The 12,427-nt window shown below is 43.1% G+C and overlaps 1 pseudogene; it reads left to right on the top strand.

Moving 5' to 3' along the window:
- The first annotated feature begins 942 nt into the window (after positions 1–942).
- On the top strand, positions 943–1,526 carry LOC138398639 (histone H1.3-like; annotated as a pseudogene).
- Positions 1,527–12,427: the final 10,901 nt, after the last annotated feature.

Below are 12,427 nucleotides of genomic sequence, written 5' to 3'. Positions count from 1 at the left end.
CTAGATCATTCTTGCTTGGAGCACAAAGAGGCTTTCTCAGAGTCATCCTGGCTGTTGTGGTTCTGCTTGGTGCACTGTCCTCAGCGGCAGTCCTGGGCAACTGGGTGATGCTGACTCAGAGGACAGCAAGGTGAGAAGGCCGGCTCAGTGGATGGACCAGACGCTGGGCTGAAGGCCAGGGTAGAGGTTCAGGTGGGAGTGAATGAGGTCAGCAGGAGTGAGTGCAACCCAAAGGGCTCACTCTTAGTTTAAGTCTGTTCTAGTTTTCCCTAGTTCAGAAGGGCGTATTTGAAGATTCTAGCTACTACGATGATGATACAATGTACCAGGCACTGTGCTAAGCACATTCTTGAGTACCTACCATGTTTCAGGCACTGTTCTGGGCGCCAAGCATACATGGTGAATGGGATAGCCAAGATTGCTGCCTCCAGGGACCTTACAGGTTAGCAGATGAGAAAGACAATACACAAATACATAAATAATATAAAGGTAATAGAGAAATAGAAAGTATTTTTCTACTCGGGGGAGGTGGCGCTTATTCTAATAGGGTGATCCGAGCAGACTACTCCAAGGCGAGGGCTGAATTTAGTGAGGTGCTGGCAAGCTCACAGAGGGGGAAACGTGGGCTCAAAGGCACAAATGCCCCAACCGGGTGCTGTGTGCTAGAAAGTAGAGGAGGTGGCATGCGGCAGCAGGCAATGGCAAAGACTCCACTCTCTCCATCGCTCTCCACTGCTTGGCAACATGAGTAATTTCTCCCTAAAAATGCACATATTGTATTTTAATTGTCCAGTCCATCCAGTAAATTCTTGATTCTCCACCTGAGAAGGAGCACCTTGGGACAGAACCAGAATGCCCTGGGAGTGCTTTTAAAAACCTATAGGAGACACACCGTTCTGACAGTTTGAGCTTGCTTTTTTGGCTTTCCTGGAAAATAAAAACATGTCTGAGGCTGCCCCAGCTGCTCCCGCTATCTCCACACCTGCAGAGAAAACACCTGTTAAGAAAAACAGAGGCACAGCTGCTGGGAAACGCAGGGCACCGGCACTCTGCTCCCCACCCCAGTCCCGACAGGCCAAGGCTGCAGCCACTTCCAAGGTCACAGTGGCGTTTCCCTGGCAGCACTCAGGAAGGCGCCGGTGTCCACATGCCATGATGTAGAAAATAACAACAGCTGTCTCAGGTTGGGTCTCAAGAGCCTGGTGGGCAAGGGCACACTGGTGCAGACCAAGGGCACTGGTGCCTCAGGCTCCCACAAACTTGACGTGAAGGCAGCCTCTGGGGAATCTAAGCCCAAGGTCAAGAAAGCAGGTGCCAAGAAGACCCCGGAGAAGGCAAAGGAGCTGGTGGTGACTGCTGGGACCAGAAACGTGGCCAAGAGCCCAAGAAAGGTGAAAGCAGCCAAACTAAAAAGGGCTGCCAAGAGTCCAGCCAAGGTCAAAGCCCCTGAAGGAAGGGCAGCCAAGCCTAAATCTGCCAAACCGAAAGCTACAAAAGCAAAGGAGGTGGCCCCGAAGAAGAACTAAAATTGTAGCTGGATGTCCTGCTTTGAAAAATCTCAAAGGCTCAGTGCCCTGGTGGTCCTAGCCTCCTGGGATGACACTTGATGAGGCCTCGCTGACCCAATGCTGAAGCTGTTGCTTTGGGCTTCAACTTTTAGAGCAATGACTCCTGAACTTCTTAACCATCCCCTCAGAGCTTGTTTGAAATGCATGTTCTGGGGCCCACTCTGGTTCCCCAAGGCTATGAGGGGACCCAGACATCTGTAATTAAACAAGCTCTGCAGGTGATTCTGATGCTGGGGATGTGAGGAGCCATCCTCTGAGAAGCAGGCTCTGAGAGAGAGAATGAACAAAAAATCTATTGTCTAAAGAAGGGGCCCTGACGATCCTTGAACTCACACTGGAGTGTGGTTCCCTCTCCCCGGGGCCTCTGCTTTAATTGCAACCCCTCCCAGGGCAACTAGTGCTCGTGTCTACCACCAGCACAGCCGCCAATCATCTGGGCCCTAATGGAGGATTCCGACATGGTCCAAAAATACAATAGTCATGTGCTACATAACAACATTTCAGTCAACAAGCAATTGCATGTACAAGAGTGGTCCCATAAGATTATAATACTCCATTTTTACTGTATCTTTTCTATGTTTACCTTGTTTAGATACACAGATACTTACCACTGTGTTACAACCGCCCACAGTATTCAGTGCAGTAACATGCTGTACAGGTTTGTACCTAGGAGCAACAGACTCTCCCATATAGCCTCGGTGTGTAGTGGCTATACCACCCGGGTTTGTGTAAGTACACCCTACAATGGTCACACAATGACAAAAGCACCTAATGACACATTTCTCAGATGTGTCTTGATCATTAAGTGACATATAACTGTATATGAGATGTGCTTCTCGGCCCCTCTCCTCTGTATCTCGCCTCCCACCCTGTCTCCCACTCCACAAATTATTTCTTCAACCACAGTATGGTGAAATTGTCACACATCAACATGGGGAAGGTCCTAAGATCACTGTATTCTTTTTTTATTGCTACTGTAACAAATTATCACAAACTTAGTGGCTTAAAACAACACAAATTTATTATGTTACTTTTATGTTGTTTAGAAGCCCAACACAGGTTTTGCAGGATTAAAATCAAAGTGTCAGCAGGGCTGTGTTCCTTCTGGAGGCTGTGGGGGAGAAGCTGTTCCCTTGCCTTTTCCAGCAGTCCTTGGCTCCTGGCCCCTTCCCTACCTTTAAGGCCTGCAATGGCAGGCCAAGTCCTTCTCACTTCACATCACTCTCATTTCCTCTTCTGCCTGCTTCTCCCACTTTTAAGGACCCCTGTGAGTATATTGGGTCTGCCCAGATAATCCAGAAGAACCTATCGGCTGCTTAGCAAGCTTATTCTCATCTGCAACCTTAATTCCTTTTTGCCACGTAATATATGTAACACATCCACGGGCTCTGGGGATTAGGACCTGGGCATCTTTGGGGAGGGGGCATTATTCTGCTTCCACATTCATCTATTCCAGCACCCCACGAATGCTCCAGTGAGCCTCTGGAATTGATGGAGCCAGAGAAAAGTAGCCAAGCAATTGCTCACAAAGTAACCACGATCAATTAAACAGCTTGTTGTGCCCTTGACTGCTCTGACAGTAAGACCCTGCCACCTGCTTCAGTCTTCTCCAGGAAATAGACCTGGAGAGGTAGGACCTTGGAGCTGTGAGTTATCTGAAGCCATTTGTTAAAAGGCAGGAAGAAAATCTCCTACAGTTTTGGCTTCCCTGACGTGACAAGATGTCAACATGATGACAATGAGAATGTCAATTTGAACTGCGAAATGTTTTATTTTATTTTTAAACAATTTTTAAAATAGTATTTTTTTAAGTAATGCATGCATGCATATGGAAAAGCTTTCAGACAGCACAAGCGAAAGGATGGGAGCACAGACTAAGGGAGCCTCTCTCCCATCATTGCCCACCAGTCCCTGAATGACTCACCTCGAGGACAAAGAAATAACAATTACACCAGCAACAGCTACTGCTTACTGAGCGCCTGCGAAGTACCCGGAGGGTGCTAGATGCTCCACATACATCGTCCCAGTGAATCATCATGACTCTAAAAGTAGGTAATTGTGGTGACTGTACAGTCTCCACTTAGTTAAATGGGCACCTCTGTTTTCCAGAATGTCCTTTTCTGCATAGTCTTAGGTTAGAGTTAGCCAAAAGAAGAGCTAGTGTGAGATTTTGAAAGTGGAGGTGAGGGTACGGTGGCTCATGCCTATAATCCTAGCATTCTGGGAGGGCTGAGGTGGGAGGACTGCTTGAGCTCAGAAGTTCAAGACCAGCCTGAGTAAGAAAGAGACCCTGTCTGTACTAAAAATAGAAAAATTAGCCCGGCGTGGTGGGGCACATCTGTAGTCACAGCTACTTGGGAGGCTGAGGCAGAAGGATCTCCTGAGCCCAGGAGTTTGAGGTTGCTGTAAGCTAGGCTGATGCCATGGCACTCTACCCCAGGCAACAGTGTGAGACTAAGAAAGAGAGAGAGAGGAAGGAAGGAACGAACGAACAAAGGAACGAAGGAAGGAAAGAAAGAAAGAGGCGGTGAAGCAGCAGCTGTACTATCCAGAAAGCTTTGCTGTCATGCTGAGCAGAGGGTCCTGGCCGATTCCAGCTGGTCCTCACTCTCCTCTGCTCTGTACCCAATGCAACTGCAGGCCCTACCCAGGCCCAGATCCTGGGCTGACGACCCACAGAGGTGGTGGCTACACAGTCCCCCACTGTGGTCCCACAGGCAGCTGGGCAAACCTGGCTTCTCTGATTTTCCTGCAAGCTCCAACTTGTGCACTAACCCTGATGTTTCAGGAGGAGAGTTACTGACATCCCTCCTGGTCTCCAACTCCCTCTTTCAGACCTTCATTCTTCATTTCCCAGCTTCTCCCACAACTGTGCAGGGCCTAATTCCCTTAAGCAATCCCTACCTGGCCCATATCTCTCATAGAGGTTCTGCTTCCTTGATTGAACTTGGACTTCTGCATGAACTACAAATTGAGTATCTCTAATTTGAATATCCAAAATATGAAATGCTCCAAAATCTGAAACCGTTAAAGCACCGATATGATGCTCAGGGGAAATGCTCATAAGAGCCTTTCAGATTTTGGGATTAAGGATACTCAACTGGTAGGTATAATGCAAATATTCCAAAATCCAAAAAAATCCAAGATGGGGTCTTGGTCTGTCACCCAGGCTGGAGTGCATCTCTTTCATCTTAGGACTTTGAAAGAGAAGTCAAGGAAGTGAGAGGAGAAAGGCAACAGCCTCTTACCAATCAACCATATCAGATGAAGCAACCCTGGTGATCATGGAGTGTCACATGTCACGGTCTATATGTTCTCACATCCATGGGATTCATTAATTCATTTAGCAAATATTTATTGAGAATGTCCTGTTCAGTAGGCACTGGAGATACAGTAATGTGTTGGTCCAGGTCTTTTGAGAAGTAGATACCAAATCAGAATGAGCTCTACGAGAGATTTGTTAGAAGGACGTCACTAAGGGAAACAGGGAGGGATCGAGAGAGAGGCTGGGAAGGCCATAAGCCTGCAACGCGGGTCTGACCCCAGTTGAAGGAGAGAGGGAGGCGAGACCATCAGCTTCGTGTGTCAACTTGGCGGGGCCATGATGCCCACGTATTTGGTCAAACATTATTTTAGATATTTCTTTGAAGGTATTTTTTATATGAAATTAATATTTAAATCAAGAGAACAAGCAAAACAGATTACTCTCCATAATGTGGGTGAGCCTCATCTAATCAGGGAGAAGCCTTAGTAGAACAAAGGCTGACCTCCCCAAGCAGAAACGTTTTCTGCCAACACACAGCCTTTGGACTCAGACTGCAACTCTTCCCTGGCTCTCCAGCCTGCTGGCCTACCCTGCAGATTTTGGACTTGCACCTCCACAATCCCATGAGCCAATTCCTTAAAATAAACCAATCTCTCTCTCTCTGTGTGTATATGTGTGTGTGTGTATATATATATATACACACACACACACACATACACATACACACATATATATGTATATATGTGTGTATATATATGTATACACACACACACACACACACACACACATCCTTTTGGTTCTGTTTCTCTGGAGAACTCTGACTCATACCGGAAGGAAGGAAATTCAGGTAGAAGCTTCATAGACTGAAGTGCAGCTCTAAGAGAGTTTGGCAAGGTCACTGGGGAGTCCTCAAGCCAAAGTCACCCACCAGAGGAGTCCTGCTTCTCCCAAGAACTGCCCTTCCTTAGCATCCACGCCGGCATCCAGCAGTCACTGGCTGAGAGCAACTCCAGGAAGCATGGCCTTGGCCTTGGTACAGTGCAGTGATGGATTTCAGAGCACAGCAGCTGGGCTTTTTTGGTCAATTATGCTCCTCACAGTCAGGGATTTGAGAGACACATTGGCACAGTTGCCACAAGTAATGAATCAAACCGACAAAAATTCCTGCTTTTGTAGATCTTACATTCTAGCAAAAAGATAACAGCTACCATTAAGTGAAACATAGAGTATGTATGTTAGGTAGGAATAAGTGCTAAGGAGAAGAGTAAGAGGGAGAAGTAGTATTGGGGGTGGATTACTTGAGAACAGCTTCATGAGAACAGTAGTAATAGACTTCTAACTGCAGAATATCTTACACATAGTGGATGTTAGCTCAATGAACAAAATATTAAATTTAGAGATCAGTTCATTCAAAAGGCTTCCTTTAAGCTCCTATCTATGTCAGGTATGTGATAGGTCCTAGTGATACAAAGATTAGAAAAATAAATTTCCTGCCCTCAAGTTAAGATCCTAATAAGATAGGTAGATAGGTATGTGAATAATGACTTCTAGGTCAACTCTATATAGTCATTTGAGATTTGAACTCTAATTTCTCCTCCCACGGACATTGGTCTGTGTCTCACTTACACCTCTTATTTGTGACAGTAATTCTCATGGAATTAGGAGATTTCAATGGGAAATGTTTCAATGCAAAAATCTAAATGCAAATAAAATTTAGATTTTCACAAATTCACATACTTCCAAAGCATTTTGAGAATCACGATGAAGCAGGAAGCTTTGAGGAGTTTCCAGTTACCAAAGGATTTCCCTTGAGCAATAATACAGAAAGTGGGGTTTAAGCAGGGGCCAGGTACCAACCTGATTCTTGGGTGCAAAGGTTTTCAATGTGACTCAGGTGCTGTTGGTTTCTAAAAGCCTCTCCTGGCAATATTGTGGCATTATTTTTTGGCACATCATAGAGAAAGCCTTTTAGTCTATTTAGTCTGCGGCAAACTGTTTTCATAAATATAACCCATCTCTGCAGAGGCAGGCCACTTGGAAGGTAATTGATTTATATGTGTTCTTCAGAGATGTGGTGAGGTTATTCAAGAGGACAATAGGGAAGAGAGAAGGCCCATGCTTCTAAAATGATATGTGTAGGCAAGTGCTGAGCAAAATTGTGTTATAGCTCCCAACATTTGTAGCTTCTTCTTTCATAATGCCCCAGGAGGAAGACAAGGTCTTCCATAACAGTTGCTATCACTGCCTGGTTGGCCTAGACTTGAAAAGAAACAATCTTATTAAGGAATAAAACACCATCTAATTGAACAGAAACAATTGCCTCTAGGAAAATATTTTTATTTAGATTGGCAGCCATATAATGTAGTTAAAACCTATAGATGTTTGTTCTAATGACATTAAACCCAGGAAATAAAGGTAATTAAAGGCTGCAGTGGCCATATATTTAGCAACTGGTCAATATGGAGTCAGAATAACACCACAGGGGTAAATTACCAAATTCCATCCAGTGACTGAGAGCTCCTACAGGTGGCCAGAGTGAATATCAATTCTGTTCTCTGACTTTTATTAGCCACCTCCCATGCTAATAGATATAATTGGCAGCCCCAGTCTTGGCTTCACACTGATGTGCTGACTTTTAAAATTAAGAGTTAAATTAAACAACATGCTCCTGAACAATCACTGAGTCAACGAAGAAATAAAGATGGAAATTAAAAACTTTTTTGAAATGAATGAAAATGAAAACACAACATACCAAAACCTGTGGGATGCAGCAAAGGCAGTGCTAAGAGGGAATTTTATAGCATTAAATACCTACATCAAAAAAGTAGAAAGATCACAAATTAACAACCTAACCTTATACCTCAAGGAACTAGAAAAACAAGAACAAACCAAACCCAGAGTTAGCAGAAGAAAAGAAATAACAAAGATCAGGGCAGAACAAAGTGAAAGAGACAAAAAAAATAATACAAAAACAATGGTTATTTTAAAAGATAAACAAAATTGATAAACCACTAGCTATACTAACAAAGAAAAGAAGAGAGAAACTCCAAATAAACACAATCAGAAATGAAAAAAGAAACATTACAACTGATACCGTAGAAATACAAAAGATTATCAGAGACTATTATGAACAATGATATGTTCACAAACTGGAAAACCTAGGGGAAATGGATGAATTCCTGAAAACATACAACCTCACAAGATTGAACCACGAAGAAATAGAATTCCTGAATAGACTTTTAATGTGTAGCAAGATCAAATGAGTAATAAAAATTTTCCCAACAAGAAAAAGCTCAGGACCAAATGGATTCACAGACAAATTCTACCACACATGCAAATAAGAATTGGTGCCAATCCTACTGAAACTGTTGCAAAAGATTGAGAAGGGGGAATCCTCGCTAACTCATTCCACAAAGACAGTATCACCCTGATACCAAAGCCAGGAAAGGATGCAACAACAAAAATAACTACAGACCAATGTATCTGAGGAACATGGATGCAGAAATCCTCAAAATACTAGCAAACTGAATCCAATAGCACATGAATAGGATAATTCACCATAATCAAGTAGGTTTTAGACAAGGGATGCAAGAATGGTTCAACATATGCAAGTCAATAAATGTAATTGACCACATAAACAAAATTAAAAACAGAAAACATATGATCCATCTTAATAGATACAAAAAAAGCTTTTGATAAAATCCATCACCCCTTCATGATAAAACCCCCAAAAAACTTGGCATGGAAAGAACACATCTCAAAATAATAAAAGCCATATATGATAAACAGACAGCCAACATCATATTAAATAGGAAAAAGTTGAAAGCATTCCTCCTGAGAATGGGAACAAGACAAGGATATACACTGCCACCGTTTCTGTTCAACATAGTACTGGAAGTCCTAGCCAGAGCAATCAGGCAAGAGAAAGAATTAAAATGCATCTAAATTGGAAAAGAGGAAGTCAAATTATCTATGTTTGCTGATGATACGATCTTATACCTGGAAAACCCTAAGGACTCCTCCAAAAGACTCCTATATTTGATAAATGAATTCAGCAAAGTCTCAGGTTATAAAATCAATGTACAAAAATCAATAGCATTTCTATACACCAACAACAACCAAGCTGAGAACCAAATCAGGAACTCCATCCCATTTACAATAGCTGCAAAAAAAAAATAATAATAATAAAATTCTTAGGAATAAATTTAACCTAGGAGGGGAAGATCTCTACAAGGAGAACTATAAATCACTGATGAACGAAATCATAAATGATACAAGCAAATGGAAACATGTCCCATGCTCATGGAACAGAAGAATTCAATATTGTTAAAATAACCATACTTCTCAAAGCAATCTACAGATTCAATGTAATATAAATTTAGATTACATGAGACATAGTGAAGAATCTTTTTTAAACAACACACTACATACTTTCACATGCTACATTTCAAAAATGATGCATCTGTGAATAATATGATAAAGGTCATAGAGTTGAAGATTTAAATTAAATTCAAGGTCATTGTGCTTAAAACTTTAAATTAAATTCAAGGATGTAGTGATGAAAAATTTAAATTCAAGGTCTTAGTGATAAACACTTCAAATTCAAGTTTGGGGATTGTAAGTACTCTGAACTTACCAGAGTTTGCAGTGTTTAGGGTGGCATGGGAGGAAATGCATCCATTTAAAAAGTGCTAGGAGTGCACCTGCTATGGAGGACACAGGAGTCTCCACTCAAGGGATAATGCCCTCATGGTGATTGTATTTTTGTGCAGGAGAAAAAAGACTCTAAAGCAAGGTAAATGGCTAAAAGTGATAAGAGTTGCTATGTTCATAGAGACGGCCTCTCTTACATTTGGCCAACCTGAAGGGGCTGAAGGAATGAGCCCATGTCTGGGCTTGGAACAGTGCAGAACCAGAGTGGCTGGAGGTGCGGGGTAGGCAGCAGCCACTCAGTAAGGAATGAGGTTAGAGAGGCAGCGAAGGGCTGATTGCAAAGCATCTCCTGGACAAGGTAAGGACCTGGGATTTCATTTTGCCTACAATGGGACACAGCGGACTGGGGGTAGGGGAGGATTGATCAGGGGAGTGACATGGTTCAACTTAGGTTCTCCCCAGCACATGGAAGCAGGAAGGCAAGTTAGTACAAGACTGGAAACGTCAGCAGGGGTATGGTCATGAAAGACCTTATAATTGAAGCCAGGGTGTGACTTGCTCTGATTTATTTTCCAGAAAGAGCACTTCAGCAGCTGTGGAGAGTGACCTTGAAGTGGAGAATGGGTTGGGGAGAGACTGTTGGCAAGGAAGCCAGGTGAGTGACCATTAGAATACTTCAAAATCTTCCTCAGGATCAACATTCTAAGTATGTATCAGTAGTTCACTCTAGATAGACAGGAATGATGATTAGTTGGGAGATCTGGTTAACAGAATGCCCAGTGACAGAGAGCTTTCTCCATAGAAGCCTCACAACAAAATGACAGCACTCTCCTCAGTTCCTTCTTACACTGTTTTACATAGAGCAAAATGAACAGCTGCCTTCCAAATGAACATTTTCCCCCCTTTTCTTCAAACAAAATGGCAACCAGAGCTGAGAAAAGCCGAGCTGGGAGGGTTTGGCTACTATTTGGGGGTTAGTTCAGTTTCCCAGTTTGTAGTCACTCCTGTGTTGGGAAGAGGAACTAGTTCATGGTCACAGAAATGAAGCCTAGCTGTGACAGAGGCTAATGAAAGAAGGGGGTAGGGAAAAGTGGTTGTTATCATAGTGTCTCATTTGAATCTCATTCTAGCATGTCAAAGCAACTGAGGAAAACTGAGAGATTAAATTCACCGGAGAGCCAACGGAACTTTCTTACTTGGAAAGCTTGTCTATGTTCTGCTGGAACCGCTCTCTGAACAATCAAAGAGAGCCAGGGACATGCAGCCATTTCCAAATGCTACCACCACAGAGAAGGCTTCTTTAGAGTTTATGCTTAGGAATGCAATCATGCAAAGGAATGTAGTACAAACTCTTCTTTTAGGCTTTTCTTGGAGTTAGACAGGTAGGTTTTAAACATTAAACCAAATGTAGGCAAACCGGATATTGCTTATCACATTTGAAAGCTATAGAAATAACAATAAAGACAACCAACTACTTTCATTTGAGAAGCAGCAAACGGTGCGGTGGTCAGAAGAAAACAATAGGGAATTTGGAGTTGAACAGACGTGGGTTCAAATCTTGACCCCAACACTTATCAGCTGAATGATGTTTGGAAAGTATCTCTGAGCATACTTTTCTTTCTGTATATTGGAGATAAAATCTTTACCTTTTTGTGAGATATTGTTTCTGGGCAGGATATTGTTTACCAGGGTTGTTGTGGATATTAAACTAAAAAGTGTGCCGAAGATGTTAGGCACATGGTAGATGTACAATGAAGGAAAGATATTAACAGTTGAATAACGTGTCACCATCTACACAATGCTTTCATATCGTAACTGTAGATACTCAATAATTATAAGACCTGTTGGAAACATAAAATGTCCAGTTTGAATATTGTGGGCCAAGTCTATGACCTGGCCCTCCAAAGGCCCATTATCACAGAACCATGCCTGCCCCACTCCATGTGGCTGGACACCAGCCCAGGAGGTGTTCCCAGGCATTTCCAGATCCCCAAAGGTCTTCAAAGGAAATAATGGGCAACCAAGCGCTATCATCAATATTTCAAGGATAGACCAACAAAGAGTTTTCCCTCTAGAAACCTACATAGACTATCTAAAAAATCCAGTGCTGTGGCTTCGTCTGGGATTAAGAGAGCCCAGGGTGTCATCTCACATTGAAGAGAAGCTTAGATCCTTTGCCCTACGCCACTTTGGTGATTAAAATGGGCAACATGAATTATACTCTCTATTCAGATGAAATCTTTCTATGAAACCCAGACGTCAGCTGAGGCCTTCCTGCTCCTCTGAGATCTGAGGAAACCTGGCTTGAGTCTTTCGATTTCATAGCTTGAGAAAGTCTGAAGGCTTCACTGAGGCATCTACAGATCTCAGGGACTTGGTTCCCGTGGTGACCTCACCCTCCGGTTTCTGGGGACACACGTGCTGCCCCATGTTTCACTCTACTTCAGTCTGGGACTTTGTTGCCGTTTACACACACACACATGATCCACTCACATTGTGCATGTTTGGGGGTCACAAGGATGGGGGTCACAGGCAAGGACACCTCCTCCCACTGAATTCACACTAAAACCAACCCCCTTTCTTTTCTGTCTCTCTCTTCCCTCCTTTCTTTTCTTCCTTCTCGCCTGTCTCAGCAGGGCAGTCTAGCCAACATCTTTTTATCTAGAGCACGGTGTTCCTTTTCCCCATAAAATATAGCTCTCTTCCTCTGAGGAACTGCAATGAAAAAACATTTTTACCATCTTATTAAACTTAATATAAATTTCTGTGAAGAAAATCATCAAGAAAGAGGTATTAGCTAACAAAAGTATAGGCACCGTTAATCTAGGGCAGTGGTTCTGAAGGTGTGGTCCCTAGACCAGAACAGAGGATATCACCTGTGACTTGCTAGAAATGCACATTTCCAGCCCTGCTCAGTCAACCCGTGGAAACAGAAACTTGG

The sequence above is a fragment of the Eulemur rufifrons genome, chromosome 2, assembly GCF_041146395.1.
Source record: "Eulemur rufifrons isolate Redbay chromosome 2, OSU_ERuf_1, whole genome shotgun sequence".
Lineage (NCBI taxonomy): Eukaryota > Metazoa > Chordata > Mammalia > Primates > Lemuridae > Eulemur > Eulemur rufifrons.
Note: the sequence above shows the minus strand (reverse complement) of the source record. Positions and strands in the feature narration are given on the sequence as shown.